Genomic DNA, 12,389 nt, shown 5'->3' with positions numbered 1-12,389 from the left:
TTAGGGACAATGAAGTCCATGAGCTTCTTGCACTTATTGTTGGAGGTGAGAGTGAGGGGAAAGGAGAGGGTCGTTTAAGAAGCTGATTTGCAGTACAGAAATAAAGCCGGGGGTATTTTTGCATTCTGGGATTATCCTGGAATAATAGCCAGTTTTGAAAGGTGCGAGCAAGACTCAATAGTGTTCTAAGTGGTCTTGCCATATCTGGCAGTTGATGCATATGCCAGTTGTCCGCCATATCCTTTCAAGCCTTGGACTTAAAGGAGCAGAGATTAAGGCTATATTAAGGGGAATATTCAGGATGGAAGACAGTAATCGTTTTATTGGGGACTTGGGAATCAACGCTGGAGATGAAAGTGCAGTTGAGCAAATTAGTTGCTGCAGAAATGTTGTGGTGGACCTGAGGCAAGAGGCTAGACGCTAGGGATTTTAAAAGTGCTAAGACCACAGCAGAAATAATTTAAAAAAAAAATGGCAACAAAAGGATACAATGGAATCCTACTAAATAATGTGTATGTGTCTAATGACTTAGATTGATGTATTTTTAAGCTTTAAGGTGAGCTTTCAAAAAAGCTTCATCTGTGAAATACATTCAGTTAATTTGATTGACAAAAGAATCACGAGGTGTTGAATGTGATAGATTACATAACGCTTTCCTTTGCACTCCCTCCTGATATAATTGATAGGGAGCCAAGCAATTTTCACCAAGTATTCCTTACTGTGCTTATTTAGAAAAGAAGGTTAGAACTGGCAGGATTCACTTCAGATCTGATCACCATGACTCTGTCAGGTCCAAAAACAGTTTTTTTTAAATATTTGTTCTTGCGATGTGAATGTCATTGACAAGGCTACACTTTTGCCCATCACTAGATGGCCTAAGAAGGTGATGGTGTGCCTTCTCAGCCAAACCACTCTAGTTTTTGCACACATAGTAATTCCATGATGGGATCAGGTAAGGAATTCCAGGGTTTTGACCCAGCAACGTTGATGCATGTCCAGTGATATGAGAGTTGGTTGAAGATGGTCATTGCCTGTTACTTATATTACCTATTGCTTGTCAGCCCAAGCCTGACTGTTGTTCAGGCCCTGCTGTAGACTGGCATGAGTTGTTTCAATATTGGAATTGTTGAGAATGGAGCTAATCAGTGCAGAATCATCAGTGAAGAGCTCCACTACATTATATTTATAGAACCAATTAAGTTTCAAACATTGAAGAGGGCCATTTTACTTTGCTGTATCTGTGTCAGTTTTTGGCAATCTAAAATTATTCCCACTTACCCATTCTTTTCCCATGGGTTGCATTTGCCTCTTCCTCAAATAATTATTTACTTTTTGCTTTAATTTTTTTTTGCCTCAGCCCTTTCTGTTGCAAAGTATTGCACATGCAGGGAAACAGTAGCAGTAATGTTACTGGAAATGCAAAGGCTTGGACCAATGCCCCAGAGACATGGGCCTGAATTTCACGCTTGGCGCATATGCTCAATCGGCGGGAGTGGAAGCAGATGTAGAATCTGCTCCAAGCTGTGGTAGAGTTGCAAATGCAATTTCATGCTGGATGGCCAATTAAGGTCCGCCCAGCGTAAAACATGTCCTCTCAATGGTCGGGAAGGGCTAGGTGGGGGCAGGAACCTGTCAGGCGCTGAGTCCAATAGTGACCCGGAGTGCGCTTTAAAACCAGCAGGCTGAAGGCTGCCTAGGGAGAACTTTGGAGTCTGTCCAGGAAACCACTTAATTCGAACAATGGCCTCACCAGTGGCTGGAGATGTCAGATGGGAGGGCAAGCCGGGTGGGCACACGGCCTTCTGTTTCTCGGATGAGTGCCTTGCAGTTCTTGTGGAGGTGGTCGGTGTCAGGCGGGACACTCTAGTACCCATGGATGGCAGGAGGAGGCTACTGTACCCGATTAAAAAAGCCAAGGAGGAGGTGGCAGCCGAAGTCAGCCACCACGACGTCGTGCGGTACACATGGTTGCAGTGCCGCAAAAGGTTCAGCGATCTTCTGCATTCAGCAAGGGTGAGTACCAAGTTGGCATGGATTAGTGTAGAGGAATGTTAAGGGCTGGCTGTCCCCTGTGGGGCTCAAGATTGTTAGAGTCGGAGTGCCAGCTGTCACTGACACCGGAGCCGGCCAAGGGGTGAGCCCTGGCTGCTTGGCCTGATTGCCTTGTGAGTCAAAGACTATGACTTGTATGTGTCCTGAAAGGTGTCCCAGATGGGGGTGTTTGCCAGGCTGTATTTGCAGGTAGAGAGTGGACAAATCAATGCTCCTCTGTTGTTTCAGGAGAAGAGAAGCCATAACACCAAAGAAAGAATTAAGACAGGCGGTGGCTCCCTAAACCTCCTCATTCTGATGATGTATGAGATGGATGCTTAGTTGCTGGAGTGCCACCACCCATGTCGGTCAGCCGCTCATGGAGAGGCAGGGGTCTCTGATGAAGGTAAGGGTGCAGTGCACAGAGATGAGACTGTCGGATTGTGCAAACATTCTTGTGGCGTCTCATCATTAGTGGGAGCCTCAAACATGGAGTCCCTATTGATTATTGAAAGATGATGGCACCATGATCCATTGTCTCAATAGGGTGTCTGGCATGCACAGTGACAGTGTAATGACTTAAACTAATGACAGAAGGCTGCCTGTTGCCTGGAAGGGTTGAAATGCTCCGGGGCCTTGGAGACATCAATGAGTCTTGAAATAAAGCCTAGAAATGCTAAGAATGAAGCCCCAGACAGAAATGAGGCTACCAAGTACCAATAAGCAATCAGCAGCAAACTATTTCTAAAACCCCTCACTACTCACACTGGCAGTGTTGCTGACCCTTTTTACCCTGCCCTTGACTGATGTTTGTGAAAATGCCTGCCCGTTTTGCCTGTGTGATGAGCTGGAAGTCGCAGGGGCAACGAAAAATCACATTTAATTGGATTCTTAAGGGCCTTAAGTGACCGCATAGCTAATGGAAGGCACCGCTCCGGCACTCGCGCATGTCCGCCGAGCGAAATATCACATGAGTGCGCAATGACATCAGCAGGCTCGCCCAACATCATTGTGCACAATTGCACACCCAATCGGTTCAGGCACAAGTCCACCCGCGAGACTTAAAATTCTGGCCATGAATTCAAATCCTATCAAGTCAGCTGGGAGAATATATATCCAATCAATTAATAAATCTGAAATTTGCTGGCCTACACGTGACTCTAGATGTAAAGAAGTTATTCAGTCCAAAGGCAATTCGGGGTGGGCAATAAATGCTGATGATGCCAGTGCTGCTCCCATCCCTAGAACAAATATTTAAAAACACTCCAACAAACTTCTCAGTAAAGGAATTATATCATTGGCTCCATGTCTAGAATAAATTGCCTTTCTCTATTCATTCCATCAAAACATTTTATCATTTTAAAAATCTTTATTGAATCTTCTTTTCTCTGCTTCTAAGATCTCACATTTCTCCTGTAGCTTTCCATCCCAGTGAATCAATGCTGAACACGACTGTCTATATCTTTAATGTTCTTTCTATAATGGAGCACTGAAAACCGGACACAATACTCTAATTGTGGTCTAAGTATAATTCACCATCACTCCTTTATTTTTGTATATTCTATGCTCCTTTTAATAAATCTTAAATTCTATTAACCCTTTTCAATAGCCTTATCCACTTGTTTTTGCACTTACTGGCTGGAATTTTCCAGCCCTTCATGCCAGCTGGATCTTATGGCTCATGATGTCCACCGATGTGAACCAAAATTTCAATGGCTCCCTGGCCCCACTGCGGGGGAACCGGCCACATTGGGCTGGAAAATTTTGGCCACAGAACATTGTATTGTTTCTGAACCCTCTGTTTAGTTTATGGGCAGTGCATAGGGTGTGTCATGAAAATATAATGATTTTCATAATATTATTGCAATTTATTGTAAAGGTAGGTTAATAGTTGGGTTTAGATTTGTTGTCGCGTCTAGCTGTATGCGTGTGTGTTTTAACTGAATTGCAGGCAGCTAGTCTGGGCGCTTTGATGTATCAGAAGGGAAACTAGGTTTGAAATGCTAAATATATAAACATGGTTGAAGTTTTAGAATGGGAGGTGTGAAGGGCATTTGTATCTTTTATATCTCAGGCATGAGCCCGACCTGAACGGAAATGAAATAGCATGAGATGACGTCGGACATTCAATGATTTCAGGTTGGCTAGGCCTTCTTGGTGCCTTACTCAATTTAATGCTGCCTTAAATTTCAAGGCACCACTCTTACCTTTCTTCTGGAATCCAGCTATTGTGTCCATGCCTGGATCTGTTTAGTTTATGGGCAGTGCACAGGGTGCTTATCCTTAATGGTGGTTCTGTAATTTAAAATCTTTCTATCATTTACTACAAATCCCACTGTTCCTGCCCATGATTGAAGTTAGAAATTTGCCTGCCTAAACCTGGAGTGTCACATATATCTCACAAGGAGTGATAATTTAGTTCAAACATTAATTATCTTGCTGCTGGTTAAAAGGTTGTGGGTTCAGGCCTCACACTAGGATTCCAGCACTTGACTAACACTATGGTATAGTTATGAGGAGGTCCTGCATTGTTGGAGCATCGTTGTCTGTCAGATAAATCATTGAATGAATGTTCAGTCTGACTGTTCAGGTATGCACTATTGGAGAAAAAACAGAGTTTTCCTGCAGTTCTTATTGATATTTCTCCCTCAATCCTCAACTCATAGCTGCATGTGGCCTCTTGTTTTGCACAAAATGGCTGCTGTGTTTTTACACATAGTAATGGACATTGCATTTCAAATTGTATATGAATTGATTTGAGGTATTTAAAAGATTGCCAGGGGGCAGTTGTCCATGGCAATGCCTCTACCAACCAAAATCAGCTCTGAGAGCTACAGGTCATTGTAAGAGCTGAATTTCCATGGGTGGTTTGCGGGGGGTGGATTCTCCTGATCACTAGGATAATAAAATGATTGGTTACCTCACAGAAGGAGGTCATTCAGTCTGTCATTTTCCTTGTGGTGGCTCTGGACAAGAGTGACTCAGCTAGTCCCACTCCTCCACTTTTTCCTTCTAGTCCTTCAAAGATTTCATCTTCAGATAATTATCCATGATTGGTTCTGCCTCCAGCACACTCTCAGGCAATGCATTCCTAATCCCAAAATGATTTTCCTTATGCCACTATTGCTTCTTTTGCCAATCACCCTAAATCTGTGCCCTCTGGTTCTCAATCCTTCCACCATTGGGAACTGTTTTTCCCTATCTACTCTGTCCAGGCCACTCATGTTGTTCTCAACAGGACCGGCTTCTCCAAACTATCTTTGTAACTTGCTATAAACCCAGTTTTTTAATCAAAAAATTCCTTGGTTTATTGAGTGGGCTGAAGCCACAGAATAATTTTTCAAAAGAATGAATAACAGCATCTTAAGTGATTTAAACAGCAGCTCCCAAGATGGCTGAACATCTACATAACTACCTTGCCATTTACAACACTATCAGAACAGAATCAGGTTGTCTAGATGTCATCTATCCAGAACAATAAGCTTAAATGAGTGTGAATTGCCATCTCCTGAACTATTCCAAATACATTCAGATATAATCTAATTATTCAGGTGGATGAGGAATGAGCTGTGAAACTTAATCACTCTGCACAATGGACCCTGGCTGAAGAGGGTCTCACTGACCACCTTAAACAAATCACTTTTAACAGTGGACCTGAATTGACCTAGTTATGATCATGTTTGTTATCTGGCCAGTTTGTGAAGGGGGTGGGAGGTCCTGTGAAAGCAAGCTTTCCCTTTGTGTACAAAGACTCCTGGTCCCTTTTTCCTCTCCCTCCAGCAATTCGGGAAGTGTGCCCTGTATGTATTCTGACCAGCCAAACACCACAGGTGGTGTCTATAACATAAACCAAGCAGCTGCTGACTCCAGAAGAAGAGATAGCAATCAACATTTTAAATCGTCTCCATGCAGAATCCGGAAAGATCAGTGAATCCGGAAAGATCAGTGAACCCAGCCTGAAAGCCTCCAAGTCATCAATCTACAGGATCTTTATATGATTGACTTTCTTTTGGGACTCTTAAATCATTTACTTACCCTTCCCTTTTGTAACTTCTGTTTGTGTGTGTGTGTCTCTTGAATGCATGTGTGTGACAGTTGGAGCTTTTTAAAAATTAGTTTTACATCTTGATTGTTCAGTACAATAATTACGATTTCCTTTTTTAAAAAAATTATAAGAAAACGTGTCCATGTGCATCTTTTACATTCACATCACTAAAACAGTTAAATACTCAATGAATTGGTAAGCAAATTATTTTTAAAACACCTATTGCGGTCAATCGAAAGGTGGACAGAGAAGGGACTCATTTTACTACTTCTTACTTTGCCGTAGCAAACTGAAGTCCCTCATGTCTGGAATCATTCTCATATATATTCTCTGTACCCTCTCTTATGCTTTCACATCCTTCCTAAATTATGAGTCCAAAATTGGACACAATACTTTAGTTGAGGCCAAACCAGTGTTTTATAAAGGTTCACCACAACTTCCCTCAGTGACACAGTGGTCCACTCCTTCATCACCCCCAACACCTCATCCCCTTCCCACAGCACCTTTCCATGCAATTGCAAAAGGTATAACACTTGCCCCTTTACCTCCTTCCTCCTCACCTTCCAAGGCTGCAAACTCTCCTTCCAGGTGAAGCAGCGATTCACTTGCATCTTTTTCAATTTAGCCTGCTGTATTCACTGCTCCCAATGCAGTCTCCATTATATTGGGGAGACTAAACTCTGACTGGGTGACCGCTTTGTGGAACACCTTCACTCAGTCCACAAGTGTGACCTGACTTTCCTGTTGCTTCCCATTTGAATTCACCATCTTGCTCTCATGCTCACATGTCCATCCTTGGCCTGCTGTAACGTTCCAGTGAAGCCCAATGCAAACTGAAGGAACAGCACCTCATCTTCCGATTAGACACTTTACAGCCTTGTGACCTTAACATTGAGTTCAAAACTTCAGACCATGAATTCTGTCTGCAATTTTGATTTTTAAAAATTGTATCTTGTTCTTATGTTTTGCTATCACAGAGCACTGACCCTTGTTCTGCTATTAACATATTTTGCTAGCTTATCTCTATGCTACTATTAGCACCATCTTTAGTCATTAACACTACCATTCACACTTCCTTTATCTTGTGTCCATGATATCTTTGTCAACTCTCTATTACGATCCCAGTTGAGGTTACCCTGGACAAGCATGGCCCCAGGGTGGAACCTAGCTTGATAGATCCTAACTTTTATTTGTTTGTTTAGATACATGGACAGTAGCTACTGAACAGAGGCACAGGAGTCAGCTGATGAACTTTTAACAAAAGAATAAAGCATTTATTCAACAAAAAAAGATGACCTACATTACAATACTCCTTCACCCACAACTATACCTTTACAGATGTATACAGATTTGTAAGGATAACATAAGTTACAAAAGCTATCCTATGCTGCAATGTACACAGTAAGTTTATACAGTCCATGTAAATCTATGGCATCCTGTGGTCAGACACACTGTACTCTGACCTCAAGTAACAGATGCCACCTCAACCAGGTGCAATGGATCTCTCCTCAACTTCCCCAGATACTTGTCACACCGTGAGCCAACCAGTCTCACTGAACTCCATCCTTCACATGAGGGTTTCCAATCTCCACCAAGAACTCACCTTGGAATCTCCTCCCAAACTGACGCTTTCTCTCAAATGCCTTCCGCAAGGGTTCACCTCCAGCATTTCAAACTCTGCTTCTGATATTCTTCTTCCATGGATTACCACATGCATTTAAGCTGTCTTCCATGCACTCTGTCTCACCAACTCAGTTGTCAACAGTACACCACTGCTTCACATGCCCATAGCAAAGACTTACAGGCCTTCAGTTGTCTCTTTGGACATTCTTGCCTCTTGCAAGCCGTTCTCTACTTTCTGCAGCTTTTGTTTCTTTAAATCTGAAGCATGGAGCCTGTTTCTCTGCCCCTCACTCTTGCCTTCATTTAACAGGATCTTTTCCCAGGTTCCTGTCCCTCCTTTTACTAGAAGGTCTTCTTTGAATTTTCTCTTCTTCCACTTCTCTGGATTTGAGGTGTTTTCCTTTAGCTTGGGATTTGCTATCTATCCCCTTTTAGGCTGCTTCTGCTTTACAGCTGTCTTTAAACCACTGAACTCAAACAGCTTCCAAAACAAATTGCTGTTTTCCTTTCTCTTGTGTATGTCTGTGGGAGGGACCTGTTTCTCTGGGCCCCTGTTGCTAGGCAACAGTCCAATTCTTCTACACTTGTAAGTTTACTTTCTCTTTAGGGGTCGTAAATTGCCTCATTAGAAATGCAGGCACCCTTTTAAAGTGAAACTAAAACTCCATTTGACCTTTCTTAACACACAGATTCAGAAATACAAATCAAACTTAAACTTTAAAGCTAAAACTAATTCCTAACACCCACAAATACCAATATAACTTATTTAAACTGTCTCTATTTCCTAACATCTCTCCTTAGCTCCGACCAATCCTTGACCTTCTATTTTGCTCCAGCTGCTTCACACTCCCCTCTCTAACAATATAAAATCCATCACATTTCTACCTATCTTCAACTCTGAAGAAAAGTCATACAGACTCAAAATGTTAACTCTGTTTCTCTCTCCACCGACGCTGCCAGATCTGCTGAGTTTTTCCAGCATTTTCTGTTCTTATTTCAGATTTCCAGCATCTGAAGATTTTGTTTTTATTTCACCACAACATCCTTACTTTTGTACTCCATGGACAGAATCATCAATGCTGACTGGTGTTGGGCATGTTTGGTGGTGTGAGCAGTCAATATGGCGAGAAGGCCAAAAATCAGTTTCATAACATTGTGAAGCCAGTTTGTGATCGTCTGCTGCACCTGCCGACTGTGGGCCACATTTCCCACCATCAGACGTTGGGAACCTCATTGCAATATATCTGCATATTATTATAAGTCCAGTCTGCCGGAATCCTGCCCCCCACACTGGATCGTCTGCCCATGTCAGAATGATTGCACACCAATGTGCTTCACAACAGCATATAAAAGGCTTGCGCTTGGCGGGCTGCACCTTGAGGGGAATTCGGAAGTGAGGGCACATCAAGTTTGTGGAGTGCTTACCCTGGTTGCCTGTTGGACTTCAAGGTTGAGGCGTGTTGTGGGAAGGGAGGAGGGAAATGGCTGCCCTGTGGTTGAGGTGTGTGGGGGGTGGGGCAAGGGCTGCCCTGCAGTTAAGGTGCATTGGCGGAGTGGGGGGGGGGGGGTGGTGGGGTTGTTAGCAAGGGCTGTCCTGCAGTTGAAGGTAGTGCACAAGCTTGTGTGGATTGTGAGGGAGGGTGAGGGCAGCAGCCACATATTAGGGAAAACTTGTATAAAGTGGCCATTCCTCTGCAGCTGAGGCAGTTCAGGTGCATCCCACATTGATGTGATTGGAGTCGGGCCTCTAGCTTCTCTGCCCATTCGAGCAATGTAGAGGCATCAAAGCACCACCAAGTGCTCCAGAGCTTTTTACCGCTTGAGCACAGACTGCAAAGTAATGAGTATGTTAGTGGGATGCAGAACAGTTGGACAACTCGGCACGTTGTACAATCTCCTTGCTAAAGCTGGCCATGGAGCAGTCACTGTTGGAGGCACTCACAGCCCCTTGCAATATCATCCTGGTTTGGACCAGTCTCCCCCATGGTTCAAGCTAACAGTGCAGCCTTACAGCGCAGGTTAGGCGAATATCTGTGCCTGAGCTGAGAGCACAGCATGCAGTCCATGGGCAAAGCTGCTGCCAATCGGTCGGGTCGACTGGGGTGGATGTGGGTGGGGTTTTGGGTAGCCATGCGGCGCACTAATCTCTGGCCATCCTAGTGGTGGCCAGCACTCTCCCGGAAGCGTAATGGGACCTCCAGACTTGACCAAGACATGTTCTAAGTATGGCCATGCTAACCTACGCCCCTCTCTCTTTCATCCTGCAGAAGGAGTACATCAGGATCATGGAGTTTGGTGACCAAGCTATATGCTTTGTGGCTTATAGAGATTGAAGACAACAGAGAAGAGAGCGGCTAATGCTAATGAGCAGAGGGAGGAGCAGCTCCCTCTGGAAGAAGGGGCGGCTGGAGCTCCCACACACACCACCGAAGAGCCACAGCGAGCCGTTGCTCGTCGGCACATGGCTAGACCCAGAGTCTATAGATGCCGTCTTTCATTCCTGCAGATGACTGAGAACCAGTGTTGCAGAAGACAGCGCGTGTCTAGGGAACTGGTTGGTCACATCTGACAGTTACTGCAGGATTTAGCGCCACGGGGACATGGAGGGTATCCACTGCCAGTAGCTGTGAAAGTGACCGCGGCGATCAATTTCTACGCCAGTGGCTCCTTTCAGGGTCCCACAGGTGACCTTTGTGGGATTTCACAATCCGCCATCCACAAATGCATCCATGTGGTCACAGAGGACACACAACTTTGTGCATTTCACCGGGACCAGGACAGCCAAGGTGCAAGAGTGATTGGATTTGCCAAGATCTCGGGTTTCCCACAGGATCAGGATGCCAACTACTGCACTCACATGGCACTCAGATCCCCGTCGCAACATGCGGTCAACGACGTCAACCGCCACAAGGAATTCCATTTGTTGAATGGGCAGCTGATGTGTGACCACTAGAATTGCATCCTGCAGGTCCGGCCAGAGGCCCTCGCACTGGCCAGATGAGGCAAGCGTGCTGGGGAGGCCCTCACAGCCGATAGATTTGTGGAGGATGATGATCATATAGTGAGGAGACACTATAGATCCTCACATTGCACCTATGAACGTTTGACTCCAGTCTGGCTTATGGCATCGCACAATTCTCCTGTCATGGAGATGCAGTGGAGGCCCTAATAGTCATTCAATTGCAGGAAGATGATGCTGACATGCGGTGAGGACACTCCATAGACCTTCACATAGCCTCTGAGAATGTCTGACTCCTGTCTGGCGCAGGGCAGCTCGCTTGTGCTCTGTGATCAGCATCATATCATAGAGACGCAGCCATGAAACTTTAAAAGCATCTGATCCTTTGTCTGCCTTCAGCACCTGAGCTCTTCAGGAGCGCAGCGTTCCTGGTCACAGATGCTGAAGAGATGGGGGCCAGCCCCACCTTAAAGATGCTGAGAACACACAGAGAGAATGATGGAATTCTGTGATGTCTGCTCACTACATTCTGACAGCAATGACAAGCACCACTGAGGTGCAGGCATCAGTAATGTTTCCAGGGAGTGTAAGGCTGAACCATCACTGTGGTCTGAAGGCTGCACAGAGCACAGGGAAGAGGCCCTGGACTGAGACACCTGCCTTTTATCTTGTGCAGAAAGGTTTCATATCTGAGTGACAAGAGCTCTGCTCATCAGAACAAGGAGCCACAGGCAGGGAGACCGTCCTGGGAGTTTATTTACAATAGTAAATATTATGTACAAGTGATCAACACCCTTGCCCAGGCTGTGCTTGCTGATTGGGCTCAGGGGCAGCTTGTTTTGCCTGAGTGGGAGCTGGTACTGTGTGCTGGCAATGGCTGCTGCTATTGCTCTGGCTGCTGCTTTGCTGTGTTGCTGTTGTTACTACTTTGGAGTTTTTGTTTGCTCACCTTCGCCTGGAAGGAGAAGACTACTGCTCATGCAGAGGAGAAAAGGAGTTCGAGGAGTTGGACTTTTTCTTTCTGGGGACCTCTAAACCTACTGCTGCTGCATGGTGGGGCTCTGCAAGGCCTGAAGAGCCTGGGGGTGGGAGCCTGGAGAGAGCCAGAGAGGAGAGGACACAACTCCAGCCGGACAGGGAAGACTTTTGCTGTGCCAGAGGTGGGTGCCTGGGGGAGAAAAGAACCGTAACTATTGATTTCCTGCAGGGGGAGAGAAGGAAGACCTGCTTTCTTTAGAAGGGAGGGCAGTGTCTGACTAAGTTTTAAAAGGTAACAGAAAACCTGTACCCCACTCTGCCCTCCCTTGCCTCGCCTGGGCTAACTATTGTTGCCCAGAGCCAGTTGCATCCAAGGACAGCTACCAACGTTCCTGAACTGTGCCTGGGCGGGGAAGACTCCACCCCTGCAGCAGAACATCGGACCACCCCCAACTCACCTGCCTGCCTTTGTCCCCTCTGTCTCCCCCTTCTCCTTTCCCTTTCACACCCCCCTACTCCCACTCCCCATTCGCTCTGTTTGTTCTGTGTATTTTGCCTGTATTGGGGTGGGTTTAGCACTCCCTGATGGCAGCACTATCTTCGCCAGTGGTGGGGCCTGTGCTGGCCACCCTTGCAGGGATGGTGGCCTCTTTGGCCCCTGCGTTTCCTGCAGCCCCGTCACCATTTAAGTTGCTGACGCGTCTGCTTGGGGTGAAGTGCTACATCCCACAATGACCATCCAGGCCTGTGTGA

The sequence above is a fragment of the Carcharodon carcharias genome, chromosome 9 (genome assembly GCF_017639515.1).
Source record: "Carcharodon carcharias isolate sCarCar2 chromosome 9, sCarCar2.pri, whole genome shotgun sequence".
Taxonomy (NCBI): domain Eukaryota; kingdom Metazoa; phylum Chordata; class Chondrichthyes; order Lamniformes; family Lamnidae; genus Carcharodon; species Carcharodon carcharias.
Note: the sequence above shows the minus strand (reverse complement) of the source record.